Below are 16721 nucleotides of genomic sequence, written 5' to 3' on the forward strand. Positions count from 1 at the left end.
AGTTCCCAAGAGGAGGGGCCATTCCATGCCATGCAGGGCCACACAGGGGGGCACCAGGGTCAGTCAGGAGGCGGGGGGGGGGTGGGAATCACGGGCAAGAGCCTTTATGGTGATTTCCACAGGAAGGAAGGGGCTAGGCAGGGTTAACAGGTTTGGGATTGACCAGTGTGAATCTTTCAGTGGGCTCCAGGGCATGGGGGCTGTCCCTGGTCATCCATCCTGGGGTGATAGGTGGGTGGTTAGTGGACTGCAGCGTGAGAGCCTGAGAGAGGAAGTAGGTGGGGTGTGCGCTCTGGATTGATCAGCTGTACTTGAAAAGCATACTCCTGGGAGAGACATTACTCTCTTTAGAATTAGCTAACTCTGAGAGGGTCAGTTCATCCAGGGTCGGGCAGGCCCACAATGTCAAAGCATCAGAATACAGAAAATAAAAGATGCAGTTAATACAACCCAGCCCAGGCTGGTGAGATGGAGAAAGTGTCTTGTGGCGCTGCATTTACTGGGTCAGGCGTGGAGGACAGCATGGCACCTGCAAGTCTGGCAGGGTGATAAATGCCCACGTGCTTCTCCTGCAATACAAGTCCCAGCCGCTGGGAGGCAGCAGACCCTGGGGACTTCTGCAAAGGCACTTGCCAGGCTGGGCCTCTAGTGAGGCAATTAGCCAGGCACCAGGCAGCACCGCCCCGGCCTGCAGGGTGGAGGAGCGCGTGCATTCCTGGTAGAAGATGTGCTTGCCATCAACTGCTTAACTTCTCAGGTCTTTTGACTCCTTCCCAAATACGGAAAATAACTTGCTTCCTGGAGGAACTGTGTGGATTGATGAGCAAGCCTCGGAGAGACACTCCGGGTAGAAGTCATAACCCAGTATCCACGGAGTCACACCCTTGAACCCTTGTTTATGGCCTGTCGGGTCAGTTGCCTTCCTTATGACACTCGGAGCAGGAGGTCAGACTCAGCCTCAGACTCTCCAAGACTCGCCTGTACCGGAAGCAGAAATGCAGGCTCTAGGGGTGGACAGGTGACGGGGACGGGGCCTTCTGCCCCAGGCATCCCACAGGTGAGGCATTTTCCCCTTCCAGGGGCCTTCCTCCCTTTATGGGCACAGTGCCTGTGGCTTTGTGCCTGCTTGGCTTCCAGGTGACTGGCTTTCAAAGTGTTGCCCTGAGCCTGTCCCAGGAGGTGAGCGAGGGGGTGAGTGGTAACACGTCACCCTGTGGCTCTTTAACTGCTCCCCCCACCAAAGGCAGGGTGGCTTCAGGCAATAACTGAGCCAGGGGCCACTGGGGGTCCACGTGGCGGCGTTCTGCTGGGCAGGAGCACAGTCCATTTACAATTCTGACAGATGGTGCCCTCAATTCGGTAAGTGTTACAGGACTTCTGACAAGTTCCCCAAAACTGCTTGTAGTAAACCCCGTTAGTGTCCTGTGCACACCCCACGCAGGCACTGGACGCACAGGGGCTCCCTGCCCGGCTGGGGGCTTCAAGGCCACACCTTCTCATCTAACTTCACAGCGAGTCATGCGTCAAATACGTCAAGAGCGACCATCCCTGGTTCTCACGAGGAACTGAGTCTCAGAGAGCCAACAGTTTTCGTCTAAATGAGATCAGAGCTCAGAGTTCCTAAGTCAAGACCTACTTGCCTGGTGACCGTCCTACAACCAGGGGAACAGAGCGGCTCCGGTCTAAAGCGCTATGCCCAGGATGCAGGCCCCAGCGTCGCCACACTCACACCTTAGAAGTGAAACATAAAGGAAACTTACTGGCTCTTACAACTCAAAGACCGCAGGCAGGGCTGGCTGCAGGCATCACCCGACCCAGGGGCACAGAGCCGTGCCCGGGACCTACCTTCCTCCCCCCATTTCTCAAACGCGCGCCCCAAGTGCGGCTTTCCTTTCGTCGTCCCAGGACGGTGCCCGCAGCTCCGCGCTCCTCCTGCCGATTTCCCCCAGGCGGGGAGCAGGCGGGGAACCTGCGTCCCTAGCAACCGAGCGCCTCGCCCCTGAGTGCTGTTGGGCCTGATTGGACAGGCTCGGGCCACGTGATTGCCCACGAGCCAATCGTGTGGCTTCTACGACTTGGTCGCTGACGGCCTCGTGGCCCCCGCGCCGAGGCTGCGTGGCGGGGCGCTGGCCCCTTCCGGACCCTGCGCCCGGGAAGAGGGGTTTCGCGGAGAGAGTGGGAGGAAACAGCCAGTGCCTCGCGCCTACCTGGGCTGCGCTCGTCTCGCCTCAGCACTGGCTGCGTCAGGAGGTCCTCCTCGCTTCCAGGGCTCAGCCCCCAGAGCTCTGTGACGTAACGGAAGGCCTCCAAGAGACGTCAGTGGCGCTGGGTGGAGGCGTGGCCAGTGCGCCCGGGACCTTGGCAGCCCCGCCGCGAAGTGGGTGCGCCCCTCTGCTCCATCAGCACACGCCTCCTCAGTGCCCACGTTCCTTCGGCACGCAGGTTCTCCCCGTCCTTTGCTGATGGCTCTGATTGTCTTGGAAAACCACTTGGGGTTTGCTGCGGGTGATGATTCTGCACAACAGAGATGTCGGAAAAGGTGAGCTCGATGGAAAAAGTTCCTAAAGTGGTCTGATGAGGGGAAATCTCCTCAGAGCTGTGTTCTCGTGCCATAAAAATGATAAAGTGAAAAACAAAATACAGAGTAACCGCAGAGCTTGGGATCTCCAGTGGATAATTTTTAAGAGTGGCAGAGCTAAAAGTGGAAAGCAGAAATGACAAGAGAGAAGTTTGTGGCCATAATTACACGTGTTCTTGGGCACGGGTTTGGCCGAGAAATCCAGCTTCCATACCACAAGACTCGGGCTGTGCTCTGTTCTTGTCACTTTATAGATCTGTGTTTTTCAGGCCAGATATGACAAAGCTATTTATTTTGTACCAAATACAGTGTCTATCATGAGGGCACATGACCACCATGTGGTCAGCTGGGTCCTTCCCTAAGCAAGATGCAGTGAGATGAAATCTAGCCCCCTTTCTCACTCAACTATTTTTTTTAATTTGTTTTTTGTTGAAGTATAGTCAGTTTACAATGTTATATCAATTTCTGGTGTACAGCACAATGCTTCAGTCACACATGAACATACATATATTCATTTTCATACTCTTTTTCACCATAAGTTATTACAAGATATCGAATATAGTTCCTCGTGCTCTACATTATAAACTTGTTTACCTGTTTTGTATATACCAGTCAGTATCTGCAAATCTTGAACTCCCAGTTTATCCCTTCCCACCCACTTCCCCCCTGGTAACCGTAAGTTTGTTTTCTATGTCTGTGAGTCTGTTTCTGTTTTATATATAAGTTCATTTTTTTTCTTTTAGATTCTACATGTGAGCAATCTCATATGGTGTTTTCTTTCTCTTTCTGGCTTACTTCATTTAGAACGATGTTCTCCAGGGCCATGCATGTTGCTGCAAATGACATTGTTTTATTCTTTTTTTATGGCTGAGTATTTCATTGTATAAATACACAACAGCTGCTTTATCCAGTCATCTGCCGATGGACATTTAGGTTGTTTCCATGTCTTGGCTATTGTAAATAGTGCTGCTGTGCACATTGGGGTGCAGGTGTCTTTGTGAATTGAGGTTCCCTCTGGATGTATGCCCAGGAGTGGGATTGCAGGATCATATGGTAAGTGTATTTTTCCAATCAACTATTCTTTTCTTCAAAAAGAAAACTCAGAAATAGAGCTGTAAGCAAAAGCTGGTGCAATGAATCACTATTTAAAAAATACCCAAGTAGGCAAGTTGCAAAGAAGTACAGTCATTGAGGTGCAAGGAGAAAGAGTAAATGGCTAGGTTTCTTAGAGACCGTTCAGTGTGACCCCATAGTCTACATTAGGGAAACCAGACACAGTGAAGTGTCCATGTCCCCAAAGGTCTTACTTATGGAACTGAAGCTGAGCTCATTATCATCAACTACCCCGTAATCAACGGTTCCTCTCTTAAATGTCCGTAACTGTCGAAGGTAAGACTGCACACAGACCAATTTCACTGTAACTTCATATGGAAATAAATGTACTGAGATAGAGTCATTTACAGAATCTGGCCAAGACCATCCTGTGTCTGCCTCCAGACCGCTTACCTTCTAAATCGTGGCTAAATGGCGCCTGCCCCAGGCCATCACCCACAGTTGCCCCGGTGGGTGGTCTCCCCTGTTGCAGTAAATAAGAAAGCTAACGCTGTCAACTGGTTTTGTTCCTGCTTCTTGTTAGCTAATAGATACTGATGCCAATTACAAATATTATAAGGCATGTGTGAAAAATAGAAAATTGTATGAAAATAAAATTATAACCACATTTCAGTTACTGGCAGCTTTCTTTTTATTTATATGATTCTGCTGAACATACTTTCTAATTTTCATTTTAATCAGGAAACATTCAAACCCAAACAATGCAGGTAAGGATACAGCCGACACTTGCACACCTACCATCGAGATTCAAAACATGTAAACATTTTATCATCAATGCTTCAGATCCCCGAAAAAGCAAAAAGAAATAAAATATGAGAAATGAAGTGAAAATGCCTCCATCGCTGCTTGCCTGCCCTCTAGGGGCAGAGGTGACCTCTGGGCTGACATAGGTCCTGATGTGCCGCGAACGGGGCCTCCAGATGTGTGTGTCCAAAAATAAGGGAGATTATTGCTTTGGGTACTTTAAAAAATATGAAGTATTGATACGACACTTCACATATCCTTTCGTCATATGCCTTCTCCCTGAATTATTATGTTTTGGTTTTGTTTTTTTTTTTTGCTATTTACCCATATTAACTATAGCAAATCTAGTTCATTTTGTTTTATCACTCTGTAATTCTATTGTGTGAGTAAACCATGTACTTATCCACTCCTATGCTAAGGGACAGTTAATTGTTTCCAAAAGTTTCGCTCTTACAAATCGTACTGGAAAACCCCCTTGACCGCGTGGCCCTGTGCTCTCCAGGAAGTAGGGTTTTGAGGTCAGAGGATGTGCGTCCCTTTACGTGTAATCGTACAGGTCAAGTGCCCTCCAGGGTGGTGGCAGAGTCAGAGGAAGAGCACATCTTGCCACCTGCGGCTGCCTCCCTAGGCCACGTGGGGTTTGTCAGCAGTGGCAGTCGTGGCCACCCCACCCCAGCTCCCTTGCATCCAGGACACACATAGAGGAGTTTGCTCTTGAATCTTGCGGGTCCAGGAGCAGCCTTCTGATCTCCCACGGCCCCGCTCCTGGGTGGGACGTTCCTGGAGACACGGCCTGGAGCCCATTCCTCACCCCCGACCCCACCATCCCCATCCTTCCCCTGTCCTGCCCCTGGTTCTGTCAACACGGCTATCTGCAGGAAATCTTTCGCCTAAAGTATTTAGATCCAGTCTGTTTTCTACCCTGAACTCTGACCCCTGCACTCTCCCACCACCAATGTCGAAATTTTTCTATTTTTCCTCAGTATTAGTGGACAGCTTTTGCCAATCTGATATGTGGGCAGTGGTATTCAAGTGCTGTTTTGATTTTTAGCATGCTGAGCATCTTTCTGTTTTTATAATCCATTTGGGTCTTTTCCTCTTTAATACCTCTATTCATACTCTGTTTATTATATTAGACAGGCTAGTTAACTCTGCAAACTGTAATAAATAACCCTCAAATCTTAGTGGCTTGACATCAGAAAAGGTCAGTGTTGCTCACTGCATGTCTGATGTGAATCTTTTGGGGATCTGGGCTTGTTCTACTGAATGACTCAACCGTCTTAGAAGTCTTTGCATTCAGCCATGGGGACTGAAGAGGGAGAGAAAATGTGGATGATGATGTGGGACGTTTTAGGAGTCAGGCCTGGGGGGGGGGGCTGCCCACTACATTCCATTGGCCAGAACTCAGTCATACGGTCAACGTAACTTCAAGAGCCTGGGAAATGTGTATATGAATCCAGGTGAGCGCTGATACCGTCTGTGAATTCTGCCCCGCCGATTACAAACCATCAGGTTACTCCCCTCTGCCCATACAGTGAATATGCTCATATCCCGCCCCAAGGAGAGCATGCAAAATGCCATCAAGACCCTGCATCCAGCTCAGAGTCCAGGTGATGCACACCCCCCTCTAGCAGGACCAGATGGGAGATCCCTCTAGGACTGAAAAGTCAAGTCACCCCCTCCTCCCTGTGGATCCTATGGCAGCAGTCGGGTGGGGCAGGATGCCTGCAATAAAACCTTGTTCATAAAAAGGAAGACAGGAAGACGCATTGGAGCTATGGGTTCAAAGTGGTAATGGATTCCCACCAGACAGTCCCTGGGGAGGTGCCCTGCCCTTGGAGTGCAGACTCCTTGACTGAGCCTTAATTAAACTCTCTAGAAGGAGCTCTCTGTTCCCCTGTTTTTGAGGATAAATATCTAGGAAGCTCCTTCTCATCCACTTCATTGGCCAAATATGGTGTATGTGCTGGGGAGGAATGCATACACTTATCTTTGAGAATGCACAGACTTTGAAGCCTGCGTCTTGCTCTTGGGTGGTTCTGATCCACCTACTGCTGTATAACAAACACCCAGAGGGTTAGTGGCTTGAGAAGATAAATCACTTATTTAGCTCACAAATCTTACATTGGACCAGGGCTGAGTGGCGTTGACTGGGGTGGCTCAACTGGCACTGAAGGACCTGCTTCCAGACCGGCTAGCAAGTTGTTGCTGGGGTTGGCTGGAAGCTCATCCGGAACTGAGGGCCTGGCTCCTCCCAGGGGGGCCTCCTCAGGGATGCTGGGCTTCCTCACAGCACAGCGGCTGGGTTCCAAGAGCAAACATCACACAAGAACCAGGAGGCAGATGCGTCACCCATGATGACCTAGCCATGGAAGTCCCCTCATGGCAGGTTCACACAGTTCCCAGCAAGCCCAGAGCCCGGGGGAGAGGACGCAGACCGCTGTCCCTTGATGGCACGGGTGTTGGTCACACTGTAAAAGAGCATGTGGGATGGGAGCCAGTGGTGTGGCCACTTTGGAAAATGCCATCTGCCACAAAGGCCCAGGTTTGGCATTTTATTGTCATCACTTTTACTTCTATTAATGGTTTTGTTAGCAACATGCTTTCCTCAAAACTTTGATAGGTTTCTGGTCTATCGGCCTCTGATCGGGCCCAAACTCCGGTAACTACACCCGGAGTTGTTTTCCTTCCCTGAATGCAGATCTCAATCTTATGCCTCTGTTTCCTCACCCACTTCCCCTTCCTCCTCTGCTTCTGGAGGCTTTCTTAGGGCTCTCAGGCTGGGGTGCACAGGCCGCATCTGCAGCCTCATCTTTTTCTTCATTTGCTGGAGAAGTTTTACTGCACTGTCATTGGCCAGTTTTTTAAAAAAATGCCATCTCTTATTGCTTGCGATCTAGGAGCCCGTGGCTCTTCCAGTCCTGAGTGACTGGAATGTGTGGACTTGCCCTGTTTTTTTTTTAATGTTGAGTTGTAGGAGCTGTTTAATCCCTCATTGGTCATATCATTTGCAAATGTCTTCTCCCATACATTAGGTTGTCTTTTTGTTTTGTCAGCAGTTTCCTTTGCTATGCAAAAGTTTTTAAATTTAATTGGGTCCCCTTTGCTTTTGTTTCCTTTGCCTTAGGAAACGTTCCAAAAATACAATGCTGTGATTTATGCCAGAGAATGTTCTGCCCATGTTTTCCTATAGGGGTTTTATAGTATCCAGTCTTACATTTAGGTCTTTAATTCATTTTGAGTTTACTTTTGTATATGGTGTTAGAGAGTGTTTTTCTTTCATTCTTTTCCATGTAGCTGTTTAGTTTTCCAAGCACCACTTACTGAAGAGACATACAACTCAACATTAAAAAAAAAATTACAGAAGTGGGCAGAAGAACTGAATAAACAGTTTTTCCAAAGGGGAAATGCAGATGTCCAACAGGCACATAAAAAGATGCTCAACATCACTAATAATCAGGGAAATGCAAATCAAAACCACAGTGGGATATGACCTCACACCCGTCAGAAGGGCTATTATCAAAAAGAACACAAATAACAAATATTGGCAAGGATGTTGAGAAAACAGAATCCTTATACACTGTTGATGGAAATGTAAATTGCAGCCACCGTGGAAAACAGCATGGTATGGTGGTTTCTCAAAACACTAAAAGTAGAACTACTGTGTGACCCAGCAATTCCATTCCTGGGCATACATCTGAAAAAAACAAAAATGCTCATTTGAAAAGATACATACACCCCAAAGTTCATAGCAGATTATTTACAATTGCCAAGATATGGAAGCAACCTAAGTGTCCATCAACTGATGACTAGATAGAGATGTGATGAGATATATATATATAAATCACATACATATATCATATATAGAGAATCATATATATGTATATATATAGAGAGAGAGAGAGAGAGAAAGAAATGGAATACTACTCAGCCATGAAAAGAATGAAATTTTACCATTTGCAGTAACATAAGTGGGCTTGGAGGGAATTATGCTTAGTGAAATAAGACAAAGACAGATACTGTATGATATCACATATATGTGGCATCTAAAAAATACAACAAACTAATGAATAAAACAAAAAAGAAGCAGACTCACAGATACAGAAAACAAACTAGTGGTTACCAGTGGGGAGAGGGAAGGGGGATGGGGCAAAATAGAGGGAGCGGGAAAAAAAGAGTTATGGGATTATATGAAATCATGTGTGTGAAACGTTTGAAAATTGTAAAGCACTATAGAATTTAAAGAATCTGTTACTCAATAAAAAGAAGAGATCCAGGCTGGGAAAGGTGATTGTCTTCTCCATGTCCCTTTTCTAAATGCACTGAACAATAAGAAATTTGCAAAACTATAACCTTCAATTGTTGGAACATCTTTGTGCTTTGTTGTTCAAAGGTAGAATGTTTTCTGGCAGTTGCTACTTGGGAGGAAAAAAAATACTCAATTTCTACATATGTGTGTGTATCACACAGATACACTTCATTTGTTTTCATATTGATTGCTGTCACAGAGCTAATAAATAATTTATGCATTTAATGCAAAAAAAAAAAAGGACATACCACCATCCCAGAACATCACCACCAAAGCCCAACATTTAGATTGCTATAAAATCAGTCCTGGACCTGTGTGCCTAACCTAAATAGTTAAAATTAAACAAAAATTATTAGATAAAATTTAAAACTTTAATAGGACCCAGAGTCTCCTACATAATAGCTAAAATTGCCAGGTTATCATTAAAAAATCATCTAGCATACCAGGAACCAAGACAGTAACAATTTAATGAGAAAAGACAACTAACTGGTGCCAACACTGAGAAGAATCAGATGTTAGAATCATCTGACACGAATTTTAAAGCAATCTTCATAACAGTAATGTGACAAATAATTAAAATTTTCTTGAAAAAAATTAAAAGAAAATCTCATTAAAAACAGTAGGCATAAAAAGTAACCCAATGAAAATTGTAGAACTGAAAAATACAGTAACAGAAGTAGAAAACTCTCTGAATGGGTTCAGTAGTAGGGAGGAGATGGCAGAGGACAGAGTCAGTCAATTTGAGGACAGATCCATAGAATTTAGCTAATCTTGACCATCTGGAAGAAAATAGTCTAAAGAAGAATGAACAGAGACTCAGCAACCTCTGGGACAGTATAAAAGGTTCAACAGTTGTATCATTGGAATCCCAGAAGGAACAGAGAGAGAGAGGAGACATGAAAGAGTATTTGAGGTAACAATGGCTGAAAAATTCCAAAATTTGGTGAAATAAATAAAGCCACAGGTTTGAGAAAATGAGCAAATCTCAAGTAGAATCAACACAAGGAAATTCACACCAAAGACACATTGTCATTAAACTGCTGAAACTAGAGACAAAGAAAAGAATCTTCAAAACAGCTGGAGAGAAATGACACGTTATCCATAAGGGGATGTGAAGTCAAATGACAGAGGTTTTTCTCATCTGAAACTGTGAAGGCCAAAAGCAAATGGTATAGTAATTTTCAAGGGTTGAAAAAAATGACTGTCCACCATGAATTCTGTATCTGGTGAAACTATCTCCCAGAAATAAAGAGGGAAATGAAGACATCCTTAGGAGAAGGAAAGCTAAAATACTGTGTCGCTAGTAGGTTACCTTGGAGAGTGATTAAAGGCAGTTCCAAGCGGAAAGGCAATGGTAAAAGAAGGAATACATTAAAAGGATCATACACCACGGTCAAGTTGGATTCATTCCAGGGTTACAAGGATGGTTCAACCCATGCAAATGAATCAGTGGGCTACACCACATTAACAAAAGGGAAGATAAAAACCACATGATCGTCTCAATAGATGCAGAGAAAGCATTTGACAAAATTCAACATCTATTCATGATAAAAAGATATCTAAATTGGAAGGGAAAAGGTAAAACTTTACAGATATGATACTGTATATAAAAACCCTAAAATTTCCATCAAAAACTATTAGAACTAAAATATGAATGAAGCAAAGTACCAGGATATTGCATAACACAGGTAATTATATTTAATAGCTTGTAATAACCTATAGTGAACATAATCAGAAAAAACTTATTAAGTCATACACTTGAAATAAAATATTGTAAATTAACTATACTTCTGTTTTTTTTAAAGCAATGTTGGATGAGAAAATAATAACATTAGTTTAATCTGTTCCAGGAAAAATAGTTGAGAAGATGATTCCAAAGTAGAATGGCTCAATATTAGTAAATACGTGTATGGTGTCCACAAGGAGAGTTAGACCCGCTAAGGAAAAAGTGGATCTTGTCAGTTGTGACTCCAAAGGACAGAAGCACATCCTAGTGCTTTACTGGTCACCTATGATCAGAGGAGATGAACACATGAAGAAAGAGGGATCTGGGGTTATTGGCAAGCAGGGGAGGTGGAATGTAGATGCAGCACTGGCCCCAGGACAAGACTCACATATCAGAGACAAAATCCAGAAAGTTTTATGGAAATCTAACACAGTTATAAGCTGGGTGATGGTAGGTGCAAATTCAGGAAATAAGTATATAGAGTATGATTTCAACTACGACAAATCTTATATAAGGAAACACCTTTTCAGATCTTCCAGCCAAACTTATATAATGGATCACTTATTTCATCAAATAAAAATTATTCCTAATAGCCCATGTGCAGATCAATGGGCCTGCTACTGCAGATTCTGATAGCGATCTATGAAGGCTTGTCTTAGATGCTTCTGGAAGGTGGATTCCAAGTTAAGATCCTTCAGATACTAACTAACCGTGCCTGGAGAGAGGATTCCACATCAGTGTCCTTCAAATGGTAACTAAGATCCCTGGGGGATTTAGGCCAATGTTCACACACACACACACACATATCCCATACTCTAAAAACTCAAGGATTTTCAGGTAAGTTACTGATAGTACAACCTATTGATAACACAGACTGGACTGGTACTCTTGGCCACTACTGATAGTCAAACATAGGCGTTATGCTTACTTTTAGAAAATCATATGTGCAAAGAAACCACTTTCTGCATGTGCAATACGAAAGTCATTTGAACTTTCTGTGTCCTACTTATCAAATCTGCAAAATGAGGACAATAACGAGAGCGCTGTTTGCCTCCACTGGTTGTCGCAAAGCCCTTCATGAGACGAGATGGGCAAGGCCATCAAGAGCAAGGAGCACGAGTGAGGGAGCACCAGCTGTTTTCATCTCCAAGGGCGGACACTCGGGGACGAGCAGGAGGGTTTGCAGGCTTCTTTGTCTGGGAAGAGTCTGCTGCTAGGCGATTGCAGTGCGTCCTCCAAAGCCACCCACGCAGAACCACCCCCAAAGGCATAAATGGAAGCTCCTGGCTTTGGGTGGATAAAGGAAGAACGCCTCCCCAAGTCAAATGAAAACGTTTACTTTCATTGCCTCGCACTGCACTGTGGACAAGACAGCTCCCTGCCAGTAAGTTTCCCTGTCTTCAGGGCGCTGGTTCCTCCATCACTGACAGCCATTCCCAAACTCCTGAGCTGTGAGCTTTCTCACCACCTTTCGGTTGTAGTAACAGGAAAACCCTAGTAAAGACGTAATTTGAACTTGACTTTCTTGGACCCAGGAGTGCAGCAGCAGCGTGGATGGACACCAGGACGCAAGCCCTGTTGGCTTCCCTGCTCTGTCGTCCGCAGGGACGGCCAAGGAGCCCACAGCGGGCATTCTGCACGATGGAGCACCATTAGCCGTTGAAGTTGTAACTGGGGAAGACGAGGCGGCAGCTCGGAAAAATCCTAGAGTTACTAGAAGAAAGATGCAGAGGATAAAAGTGTGCGTGAAGGTGATCAGACTTGTCTCCAACAAAACGAAAGCCTGCTTCAGAGAAAGTAGAAGGAAATGGGCCCAAATGTTAAGAAGAACTACAGTTAGATTTTCTTTTTTTTCCACTTTTTGGTATTTTTGAAATTTTTCTTTAACTGAAAGAATCTTATTTTTTAAAGTAAAAAAAGAGGTGAAATAAAAAAGAAATTGGACCCTTTAGGTCTCCCTGGGAAATCCTTGGAGAATAAGCTTTGCTTTGCTGTCGGTGATAAATTTCTATGTCATTATGACCCTGATTTAAAAATGAATAACTGTGATTTCCATCTGTTGGATATTTCCACTATGATTAACCTGACAGAGTGGAGTGTGCTAATGGCTAATTCAATTTTTGACTGATTCTGATAGAAAGCTCATTAGGAATACTGTTTGATCAGGATACTATTTCTTCCAGATTTTCTCCATTTTCCTTTCACTAATTCATTTTGAAACAGATCAAACTTACAGAAGAGTTGTCTGAACTGTATAAAAACTTCCGTATCTCCTACAACGGTCTAAATTTTACCACACTTCCTCCGTCACACCTTCTCTCTCTCTGTCTGTGGTCACTACATCATTAGTCTTTTTCAGAATCCTTTGTGAGGCAGCTGCAGATACTCCTACATATTGCAATGTGTTTTCTCCCCAAAGACCCTCTCCTACATAAACACTGTACAACCCTCTTAGTCTAGAAGTTAACATCAGTACAACACTGGCATCCAGCCCGCAGACCCCATTCCAATATTGCCAGCCTTTCCAATACCACCTCATCCCCTTTCTGGTCCACGACTCTGTCCAGGATCACACACTGCGTGCAGCTGTCTTCTTAGCCTCCTCCAGTCTGGAGCAATTCCTTGTCCTTTCCCTTCTCTCGTGTCCTTGATGCAGAGAGAATGAGGCCTGATGTTTCCTCACGACAGGCTCAGGCCATGGCTCCTCAGTGTGAACGATGCTGCGCTCAGTGCACGTGGTGTCAGCTCTTCCCACCTCTGGGAAGTGTCACCTTGATCACCTTGGTGTCCACTGCAAAGTCACCATCACCTCGCAAGTGGTTAGTGTCTTGTGGATGATGCTGTCAAACTGCAGCAAATATCCTTTTTGCATCAGGTTCCACCCATCAACCACAGCATCTAGTAATGACTCCTGCCCGACCCACCATCCTTATAAAGATTTCCAAGTGATTCTGTTCCAGTCCCATCATTCCTTTTACACGCATTAGTGATTAGTCCTTTTACATACATTACACGTACTCTACTCTAGGGAAGAAAAACAAATGCTTTTGATTTTGAAAACAAATGCTTTGTAAGTCCAGGCAGGGTCTCTCCATTCCCATTATTGACCTGTCATCATCAGATGGAGCCAGTCTGCAACCGAGCTTCAGGCACACCATCCTTGCCTTTGAAACAGGCTCTCGCTAGCTCTGAACGCTGTGCATTTCATCTGGAGAGGAGAAGCAGAGCTTAGCCGGCCTTCCCCCAGCACAGTGCCCTCACCCTCGGCCCGAGCCTGCGCTGAAAGGCGTCCGTCTGCTGGGGCGCCTTCCATTCTTCTGAAATGGCGTCAGCTGCTGTCACTTGGATGTGAACGTGAACAGGGCGGGGCTTCACTGGACTTTCCAAAGACTTGTCTGACCCCACCGGAAGGAAGTCGGACCATGGGTGACAAGAGAGGAGGAGAGGGGGCACACCCCAACTGGGGTTACGTCCAGAGATTTTTAAATGTAGTTTAGACACGCAAGCGAACTTGGGGGGAAATAAATAACCTTGCTACTGTTGTTCTGTTTGGATGGAAGCAGGATCCATGGCAACAGACTTGAGCGTCGCCTAAGAGCCCAGTCCGTGGTCAGCCTGGCCTGGACGGCAGCTTGTGGTTTCTGTGAAGACCCAGCAGCTCCCAGTAAAGTGGGAGGTTTTGCTAAATCAGGCAGCTGCATCACGGTGTTAAGGAACTGAGACTGAAGTTAAAAATGGGACAAATATTTGCGGGGAACCTACGGCCAGCTTTCCCAGAACAGCCCGTCTCCGCTTTGTCCCAGGACAGCGACCGCGGCGCCCACCTTCACCCCCGCACACCTCCTCCCGCCTCCCGGAGCACCGCCCGGGCAGCGGGGCCGGCCCTCTGAGGGCGGCCGGGCGGCCGTTGCTGCTCCACGGCTGTGCTCGCGCTGCCGGGGGTCCTGTTCAGAGCATCTCGGGGCTGGTCCCTTTGCGTTACTTCCTAACCATGGGTCTTGTTTTCTTGACTTCCATGTTGAAGCTTTTCCCTTTGTTTTGTTTATTAGGAAAGTTCCAGCGGCCAGGAGAAAGGACGTAGGGCGACCTGGACTTTTCCCGTAACCGACTTGTTCGATTTCTAAGCACCAGTCTTCCTCCCAGAATGTGGCGCGTCTCGGCTGGATTTAAGCTCCCAGAGGCAGCGATACTCCTCGGCTTCTCTGCTGGCGCTAGCAGAATCTGGGTGCGAAGCCAGAGGTGCGGGTGGGTTGGCTGATCAATCGTGTAACGTCTCCATCTGCACGAGATGTCAGGAATTCTCCCAGTAACCATCTTCACGAACTATGTTCGGATACTGTCTCTCTCCTTCACCGCCACCTTCCAGCATTTCTAACCGCATGCAAAGTAAACACATTACAGGGCTATGTTCTGGGGCTTAGAAGACATGGTCACACGAGGTTGTATCGAGCACCCAGGGGGAAGGCTGCGCTGAGTCCCACTACCAGCCAAGCTCATTCGGCAAACCCTCCGTTTCCTGAACGTCCAGGCACCAGCGTCCCCGGGCCTGGTGGGGCCATTTGTCCCCTGGTCTTCTGCGAGTCTTTGCATTGGGCAGTTGGCACAAGCCCCTGTTGACTTGTTCTTCAGTCACTGCCTTCCCCCCATGAGTCATTCCCAAGGCCATGAAGAGAAGGGGGTGTTTTCTCGGCAGGCACATCCTATTTCTCCGTGCAGCACCCCGCAAGCGCTGCTGCCCCTGGGCGGGGCTCTCGGTGTCTCTTGTCCCCCTACTCCCAGAACTGCAGAACCTCAGGTTTGCAGGGGCTGACACCATGCCCAACCTACAACAGTATTCTCTAGCCTTCTCTGCGGATGAGAACGGCCATGTCTAAGTCTGGCCAAGGAGATGTAATTGGAACTTTCCAGGCTGTCCCCCGGCATGTAGCCTTTGCCCTCAGCCCTTGACCCTTCCCTCCTTCCTCGGGGGAACAAAGACCACGGCAGTGTTTCAGCCATCCTGTGCTCACCGGCAACACTCAGGAGCCATGCTGTCACCCTGGACAGCACCCTCCTGGGCCTCACATTACGTGAGAGAAATCACCTGTAACTTGAACTGCTGCATTTGGGTGTCTGTTACTGGGATCTGGATGAAGCCTCTAAGGGGCGCGGGTGCGGGGCGGGTGCGGGCTGTGCCAGCCTGCCCCTCCGGCACGTGCTCCCCTCCGGTCCTCTTCTGGAGCAGTGGGACCGTCACGCTTTGACCACCTGAGCAGTCCCTGGCCCCTGATGCTCTGGGACCTCGGTGCCCAGTCACACGAAGTTGCAGGAACTCCTGGGGCATCGCCGACACCTTCTGAAAGAGATTCGAGGCTCACTCTGCGGACGGCACTCAGGCTCCCAGGGTTTCCTGGCTGCAGCCCAGGCAGGTCCTGCAGGACCCACAGCTGCAAGTCCACAGGCGGGCATGCGACGTCCGGCTTCCTGGCGCACTGGTGACTTCCTGGCGCACCCCTTTTCTGGAGGACCAGACTTAAAATTAAGGTTCAAAAGTATGTGCTCCCTGGACATCTGGTAAAATCAGGAGAACCTCCAACGACCTAGGTGCAAGTTCCAGCCACCACTCAGCTCCCACAGATAGGTCTCCCTGCCAAGCAGCCTGCTTATCAGAAGGGCGGGTGCATCCCTGTTTACCCCCGAGCAGCAGGTTCCCATTCTCCACCAACCCGCAGCACCCTTCAGACAAGCCGGTCACAGCTTCTCGCTGGAACCAGGGGTGGCCACACTCTTGTCACTACAAAGCCTGCCTCCCGCGGCCCTGCTGGTTCACTCTGGTCCCAAAGCGCAGCCCTGTGTGGCCGTGGGTGGCGTGTGGAGTCTTCCTCCCCCGGGGCTGGGAGTATGTGTGACTAACAGCACTGTCCACCTCACCTGCCCAGGGCTGAGTGCTGTGTGTCTGGTCACCCCCTCACACTAGGGGAATCCCCCCTCGCCGATGGAGTAGAGAGGAGATGGTTAAAGCAGAATTCCCCTCCGCTCCCCACGGGCAGGGAGAGCCCCTCCCTCCTCTGCTGCTCCCCAGCCAGTGACGCGCTGTCTCGTCCACGCGGGGAGCGGTCAGCGTCAGTGGCACCAGTGCAGCCCTGCCCCCTCTCCCGAGTCACCCAGGGGCTGGGAGCCAGCTGACGGCTCACTGCAGGATGTGGTGAGTGTGACACGGTCTGCTTTTCGTGGTGCCCTGGAAGCCCCCACTCAACAGCCTCTTCCAATGG

The 16721-nt window shown here is 47.6% G+C and overlaps 1 long non-coding RNA gene across 1 annotated transcript; it reads left to right on the top strand.

Moving 5' to 3' along the window:
* Positions 1–2285: 2285 nt before the first annotated feature.
* LOC140690567 (uncharacterized) lies at positions 2286–14796 on the top strand. The gene is made up of 2 exons (XR_012065870.1): positions 2286–2539; positions 14520–14796. It is a non-coding gene; the product is annotated as an uncharacterized lncRNA (long non-coding RNA).
* Positions 14797–16721: the final 1925 nt, after the last annotated feature.

The sequence above is a fragment of the Vicugna pacos genome, chromosome 31, assembly GCF_048564905.1.
Source record: "Vicugna pacos chromosome 31, VicPac4, whole genome shotgun sequence".
NCBI classification, from domain to species: domain Eukaryota; kingdom Metazoa; phylum Chordata; class Mammalia; order Artiodactyla; family Camelidae; genus Vicugna; species Vicugna pacos.